The sequence below is a fragment of the Zalophus californianus genome, chromosome 7 (assembly GCF_009762305.2).
Source record: "Zalophus californianus isolate mZalCal1 chromosome 7, mZalCal1.pri.v2, whole genome shotgun sequence".
NCBI classification, from domain to species: Eukaryota; Metazoa; Chordata; class Mammalia; order Carnivora; family Otariidae; genus Zalophus; species Zalophus californianus.
In genome coordinates this window covers 133,446,740-133,454,809 of record NC_045601.1, presented here as the reverse complement: position 1 = coordinate 133,454,809, position 8,070 = coordinate 133,446,740, and positions in this window count along the sequence as shown.

Below are 8,070 nucleotides of genomic sequence, written 5' to 3'. Positions count from 1 at the left end.
GCCACATTCCAGCCAGGTGGCTGCAGTTGTGAGCTGAGTCCTCAGGAGGGTCACGAAGAACATGCAGGCTTTGAGGCTCAAGGAAGTGGCTGGACACTTGGTCTCACCTCCTCCCACAGAAAGGATGGTGTAAGAGCCCCAGGGAATGTCAACAGTACCCCTAGCATGATCAGAAGCCCTAGTATACCTGAGCAGAAAATATGGAGACCTTTTCTTTTTTTTTAATTTTAATTCAATTAACCAACATATAGAACATCATTAGTTTCAGATGAAGAGTTCAGTAAATCATCAGTTGCATATAACACCCAGTGCTCATCACATCATGTGCCCTCCTTAATGCCCATCACCCAGTTACCCCATCCCCCCACCCACCTCCCCTTAAGCAATCTTCAGTTTCTTTCCCATAGTTAAGAGTCTCTCATGGTTTGTCTCCCTCTCTGATGTCTTCCCATTCCGTGTTTCCCTCCCTTCCCTCATGATCCTCTGCGCTGTTTCTTACATTCCTCATATGAGTGAAATCATATGATAATTGTCTTTCTCTGATTGACTTATTTTGCTCAGCATAATACCCTCCAGTTCCATCCATGTCAATGTAAATGGTAAGATTTCATCCTTTCTGATGTCTGTGTAATATTCCATTGTATATATATATATATATACCACATCTTCTTTATCCATTCATCTGTCAATGGCCATCTGGGCTCTTTCCATAATTTAGCTATTGTGGACATTGCTGCCATAAACATTGGGGTGCAGGTGCCCCTTCAGATCACTATATTTGTATCTTTGGGGTAAATACCTAGTAGTGCAATTGCTGGGTTGTAGGGTAGCTCTATTTTTAACTTTTTGAGGAACCTCCATACTGTTTTCCAGACTTGCTGCACCAGCTTGCATTCCCACCAACAGTGTAGGACGGTTCCCCTTTCTCCACATCCTCACCAACATCTGTCATTTCTGACTTGTTAATTTTAGCCATTCTGACTGGTGTGAGGTGGTATGGGGACCTTTTCTTAAACAAAAACTCAGATTCATTTGCTGGCAGTGAGAAAGATGAACTGGAATTACAAAGCCCATCCAAATCCAGGATATGTGACAGCCAAGCTCAGTAGGCCTCCTGGGGGAGATTACTGAGAGTCCTTAAATCTGATGGGTCAGGCCCTTCCTGGATTAAGAGTCTCAAAGAAGAGAGAGTAAGTCAATCACACCCCGGCCTGTGATGCCCCAGGTGGGCCGGGCAGGCCTCCTGCAGTGACAGCTGGGTGTGTTCAAGAAAAAAATTATGCCTGACGCCTGCTAAAGCTGGTCAGGCAGCTCTTACTCAACGGGACCTACTATAGTGGGGTTTTGTAGTAGAGGAGAGAGATTGGACTCAACTCTGCCTCCAACAGGGACTAGTGGGAATTTGCAGTGAAGGAGCAGAGTGGGGGTCAGTGGTTGGAAAATTCTAAGAGGCGACATCAGCACTAGGGGGGATTCTTGCTAGACCAATTCCATAGAATCCTTGCTGAAGACAGGCCAGCCTGATACCAGCATACTATCAAGAGGTCAGACAGCAGGTGGAGAATATTCACTAAGCTGACTTTATAGGATTTTGATCACTTTGCTCACACTGGATTCTACAAGAATAGAGAGGGAAGCCAAGGCTCCGAGGAGCCTAGCCAAGGTTTGGTCAAAGGAGAGTCTCTGTCAAGTGCCTGGGCCCTACTGTGGGCTTTGGATAATTGCAGGGGGACAAGATGTTTCTGAACACAGAACCAGAGTGGTGGAAAATGCCCCAGTTCTAGGAAGAGAGGAAAGATATTTCAAAAAGTTAACTTACTTAGGGAGCTTTCATTGGCAGCGGAGGCCTTTCCAAGTTTCCTGGCCTCAGCAACAGCAGCAAGAACAGCAACAAAGAGCACCTGTCAGTCTCTGACAGGTAAGCAGCAGGTATGGGAGATGCAGTTGCTGAATGAGTCCAGCAGGTGGCAGAGCTAGAGTAACATGGCCATCCAAGAAGAAAACATGGTGGTGGCCAAGGGCAATGGTGAGCCAATCAGGACCCATAAGGAGTTGGGTCAGTGTTTGGGATACCAGCCATATTTGGTGGGGGGAACTCGTCATTAAAGATATTATTATCAGGTATCAGATATTTTTATCTTTTATCAGGTCATGGGATCAAGCCTTGCATTGTCGGGCTCCACACTCAGCAGGGAGTCTGCTTGAGATTCTCTCTCTCCCTCTCCCTCTGCTCTCCCTCCAACCCCCCACTCTCTCTCTAAAATAAATAAATAATTTTTTAAAGATATTTTTGGGGCGCCTGGGTGGCTCAATCATTAAGCATCTGCCTTCAGCTCAGGTCATGATCCCAGGATCCTGCTCGGCAGGAAGCCTGCTTCTCCCTCTCCCACTCCCCCTGCTTGTGTTCCCTCTCTCACTGTCTCTCTCTGTCTGACAAATAAATAAATAAAATCTTTTTAAAAAAAGATATTTTTATCATTATCAAGGCCGATACTCATGCCTTTGGTTGTGTAGAGCCCTGGGGGAGGGGGATGGATAAGATGTTATACTCCAAACTTGTTAGCATTGTTAAAAAAGAAAAAATGAAAAGCTGATGAGTCACTTGGCAAAGATTGTTTTGGTTTGGGTAAATTAGAGGTGACACATTTAACTGGGTCTCAGAGATCACTATCCAAGGAGGTGAGGTTGCTGGTTTCTCCCTTGGCCCAGCCGGATAGGAGCAACTTCTACTTTTTTTCTTTGCCCTGCTTAGTTCCCAGCCTGTGAAAAGGATTCCATCGATAGTTGGAGCTGCATCCAGTGGCTGCCCATCTCCAGGCCCCTAGAGATCAATGTAGACAAGGAAGCAGTCCCATTGCCTGCAGCTGGCCTACTCTCTCCCAGCCGCTCTGGGGGACCCTAGACAAGGAGGAAAGAAGAGTCCTAGGAACAAGGTTAACCTGAGACCAAGCAAAGAAGGGAGCAACTTCTCAAACCACAGTCCAACGGCAGACTCAACTACGCAAGATCGGTTGACCGGGCGGTCCCCCTCCCCACCCCACCCCACGCAACCTCCTTCTCTGCCCCTCCCCAGCTTGCCTCTCCCTCTTCATTCACTCTTCATTGGAAGGAGAGCCACTTACTGAGCAGACATAAGCGTTACTAATAGTACTACACATACAAGATGGCAGGTTTTGAAACAAATACCAACTCATTGAATTTTCACAACAAGCCTATGAGAATATCATGACACCCACTCCAGTAGAGAAGTAAATCGAGGCACAGAGAGGTCAAGTGACTTGCCTAATGCCACAGAGCTAGTAAATAACATAGCCTGGACTCTGAGTCACATCTGTCTGACTCCAAAGACCATTTTCTTTCCAGAACAGTATGTAGCCTGGCATGATTGGACTGCTTTATGTGTTACCCCTCCCAGGACAGTCTGCATTTTTTAAAGAAGAAGCCAAGGGGGGTGGGAGGGATGGGGTGGCTGGGTGATGGATGTTGGGGAGGGTATGTACTATGGTGAGCGCTGTGAATTGTGTAAGACTGATGAATCACAGACCTGTACCCCTGAAACAAATAATACATTATATGTTAATTTAAAATTTTTTTTAAAATAAAGAAAGAAAGAAGAAGCCCAAAAAGGGCAATACTGAACCCAAAGGCAACAGATGTTCTCTTGCCCCAAATGTCAGCAACCTCACCCACACCGGACTATTTTCCCAGACTTTGGATCTTAATTCCTGTAGATTATTTTTCCTTCTTGCAACACTTGATCTGGCTTCTGGATGCATTGCTTGATTTTCTTTCTATTTCCATATAGGGGTTAAGAAATGGGATGCATTAAATACATTTGCACAATTGCAATTCAACACATTATAATAGGACTGACCTGCCAAAACATCTAAGTTGGCTGAGAACCATCAGCGTGTGCCATGTTAGAGGACACGGTGACGTCCCTGTCACTGGCATTACTATGTACCCACCCCGTCCTCGCCTCCCCTGTCACTGCCCGATCTCTCCTGGAAAACTTCCTTCACTTATTTACAATGGTGGGATGAGTTTTTAAGTCAATGACTATTTTATGATCCTACCTTTGGAACTTCCAATGCTTAGGCGATCGCGTGAATTTCCTAGGGCCACCGTAACAAAATACTGCCAACTGGGTAGCTTAAAACAATAGAAATTGATTCTCTCGTGGTTCTGGAGGCTCAAAGTCTGAAATTCAAGGTGTTGGCAGGGGCACGCTGCCTCTGAAGGCTCTAGAGGAGAATCCTTCCTTGCCTCTTCTAGCTTTGGCGGTCGCCAGCAATCTTAGTCATTCCTTGGCTCCTAGACTCATCCCCCCAATCTCTGCCTCCACCTTCACATGGCCTTCTCTGAGTCTGTGTCCAAATGTCTTCTTTCTCGTGAACCCAGTCATTGGACTGAGGACCCACTCTAATCCAATATGACTTTATCCTAACTTGATGACATCTACAAAGACCCTATTTCCAAATAAGGTCATGTGCACAGGGACTTGGGGGTTAGGACCTTAATGTATCTTTTGGGGGGTGGAGCACAATTCAACCTGCAAATAACTTTTCCCACTGGCAGGGCAGATATCAGTAATTGATCATGGGATTCTTCTGCTGAGCGGAGTGGACACCACAGTCCTTCACAGCGCTGTTCCCACTGCACTGCAAGATAAGCAGAAGCAGCATCTCTGGGGAACCCGACCTGCCGTCCCGAGTGCCACTCAAGGAATGAGTCTGTAGTAACAGCAGCCTGGCATGTGGTGATAAGCATGTGTCCACACGGTTCAAGCCCAGGGCAGGTGGCACCTTGTTCACTTTGTGCACAAGGTGGCTCCCACTGGAGGGGAGGGGTCCAAAGCTGCTCGGTTGCCAGACCATCTCCTCTGCAGCCCAGCAGGTACTGTGTGTGGCGCATGACCCTAGCCTTGGCTTCATGGGGGACGAGATCCTATTGCTATTTCTGAGTCCACAAGCCACGTGCATCGTCGCATGGCCCAGTTCCAACTTCACTCCATGCATACCTCTCTCCTCCCTCCACCCCCTGCAAATTGAAAATAGTGATACACAGCCATCTCACGGGGTTGCAGGGCAATTTAATTAATGTTTATAAAGCACTCTGAGGTCTTTGGATGAAAACTGCTGAGTAAGTGCAAAATTATTATTAGTTCTCAGCCTCCTGTCCCTTGACTTCTGACACAGGCTTTTGTTGTTCCTGAATAGGAACCGTTTATGGGCTGTCCAGCTGGCTCTTTCGGGGAGAGAAGCAAGTACATACACATTTGCAGATTTTTTTTCCCCTTTGTAAAAAGCATTCCAACTCTGCGGGATGTCTTGAAGCTTTTCAGTGTCTGAATTTCTCTTTACTTGTCTCTACTAAGTACCATAATCTACAAGAGGAGATTGTAAACAGGCTACTTCGGAAAAGAGTGGGGGGGGGGGGAAATGGTCAATTTGAAGAAATTGCCCCTCCTACCATGAAGAATAAAACAATATCTTCCTTGAAGACATGAATTTAGATTCATGCAGAATCTAAATGAACCACTAAGTGAGGTCTGTCTCCCTTGCCCAGAGAGATTCTGTACATGTTCGTGCATTGAAAGGAGAAAAGAAGAGAAGATTTGCTGGCAGGGTCCAAGTTCTGCCTCCTCCCTTCACCCTAACTTCTCAGGAACCATGGGAACAAATACAACCCACCTAGATGATGTTTTCCCGATGGTCCTTTGTTACCTAACTGTGCGCCTGCCTGCGATCCCATGGGGAGAACGACATAAAGAAGTGGAAAGGAGGGCGCCTGGGTGGCTCAGTTGGTTAAGCGACTGCCTTCGGCTCAGGTCATGATCCTGGAGTCCCGGGATCGAGTCCCACATCGGGCTCCCTGCTCAGCAGGGAGTCTGCTTCTCCCTCTGACCCTTTTCCCTCTCGTGCTTTCTATCTCTCATTCTCTCTCTCTCTCAAATAAATAAATAAAAATCTTTAAAAAAAAAAAAAGAAGTGGAAAGGAAAGACTAGGTCTGCAAGTGAAATGCCTTGTCTCTGAACGACAGAATGGGGTGCATACGGCATTTGTCAAGCTCTGGGACAAGCAGCCATGTTACGTGGCACCATTATCCATGTAGACATATTCATACCCACACCGTGCTAGCCACACTGCACCTACTGGGCTCCCTGGAAGGTATCTTTTTTGGTTTATCATTGCACTTTGTTGGCGGGGTCTGTCCATCCGCCAACTGCCGGAAGATTTTATTTGTAAAAATTTGCTAAGGAGCAATTATGTAACATGTCATCAGCTGGAGAAAGTCTAAGGGCTCGGACCCAATGAAAGAAGCCTACGTCCGCTATGTGGCTGTAAGCACAGGAAAACGTCCACCTGCCGAGCTCGGATGATGTACTCCATGTTTCCTGAGTCAACCAACTGTGGACCAAATGTAGTATCAGATTCCATAAGGGGAAAACTCCAGACTGTTCTGCTGGGACAGGGAAACTGAGGCAGGAGTGGGCGCAAAGAGGGATAAAACCAGCTTTACCCATGCAATATCCGGTACTACAACACCACCAGAGCCCCATGAGCTATCGCAATGGCTGTGACACACGAGGCCCTTCTCTGTGGTCTGAGATGATTCAAGTTCAACCTGTGATGGAAAGATCAGGAGAGAAGGGATAGCTTCTTTCTTCCTGTTCTATGATCTTAAAAAAAGCAAGCAGACCCAAGTTTACAGCAGCTAGGATCATAAGCAAACCCAGGAGTGAAGATAGAAAAGACAACACATAAGAATGAGCTCATTTCCATTCCTCCCTTTCTCTCCTATCCATGCTGTTTCTTTGGGCTTCCTTTCCTTTCTTTGCCTTCCAGATGATCTTCCTGCTTCCCGCCTCCTCCAGCTCCTTTGTTTCATCCTTCAGGTTATCGTCCTGGAAATGGGCCTTATCTTATGGCTGCCCGGCTCAGAATCCTTCGATACTGCCCCACCATACAAATTCTCTACAAAAACGTGTCTACCTTCCATTATTGCCTCCTCCCTATGTGACCTGGGCTCTAGGTGCCCTCTGCCTACAGAACTCTCATGCAATTCGCTGTTCAAGTGTGTGCTCTACCTCAGGCCTTAGCAATCATGTCTTTGCCATTCCTACCGCCCTTCCTCACCCATTATTACCATTCAAAATCCTGCTTATCTTTCAAGTCTGAGTTCAAATGGAATCAGTTCTTTAAAGCCTGCTAAGGAGCTCCCACATGAAGTTGGACCCTCCTACAGTCCTTTGTTTGTGTTCCCACTCTTCTTTGTTTACTTGCCTCATGTTAACAGGTCGCTGTGCTTACAGCTTAAGGCTCATTTCTCCCTCCACTAGATTTTAAGTCCTTGAAAGGATGGGTGTGTCTTGCTTTTTCTGAGTATTACAGAGAATGCCTACAATAGTACTTTGTCCAGAGTAAATGCTCAGCAAACACACTTAATGTTTAACTTTACCCATTCAACACACACATACACACAAGACACTCCAGGTGGTAGAACTCTACAGGTGGTAGAATTTGAACTTGGAATGCAATTTAAAAATGAAAATTAGAAAATAAACACACTTAGTCTTAAGAGGATAATAAATAGCAATAAAAGACTCTGACTGAAGAACTGATTGATTGTATCTTACTAACCAATTCGATCAAATCTGGCTCTGCAAACAATCAGCTGCAAAACTATGAGGGCTAATTGCTGTTGAATTAAGCAAACATCTCCTATCCTAGGATTTTTAGGCCTTTGGCTGTTTTTAACATAGGAAAGATGGAGTATCAGACAATGATCCAGTTAATCGAGCCAAATAAAGTCGCCAATGAGGGAAGGGCGGGACAACCAGACGGCATTATTCTGAGACTCTCCCTGAGCTATGGGGTCAAACACATGAGCCTCACATACTCTATGTCCACAGGCTGTGGCTGGATCCCTTCTCCTGCAACCCCGGCAAATAATTGGGCTCTGTTGGGTTCTGTGAGTGCAGCTCAGTGTTTCCTATGATGAAACCTGCTATGAATTTTTATGAAAACAAAATCCACAGGCCTTCTTTTGGAAAGATGTGGTGCTGA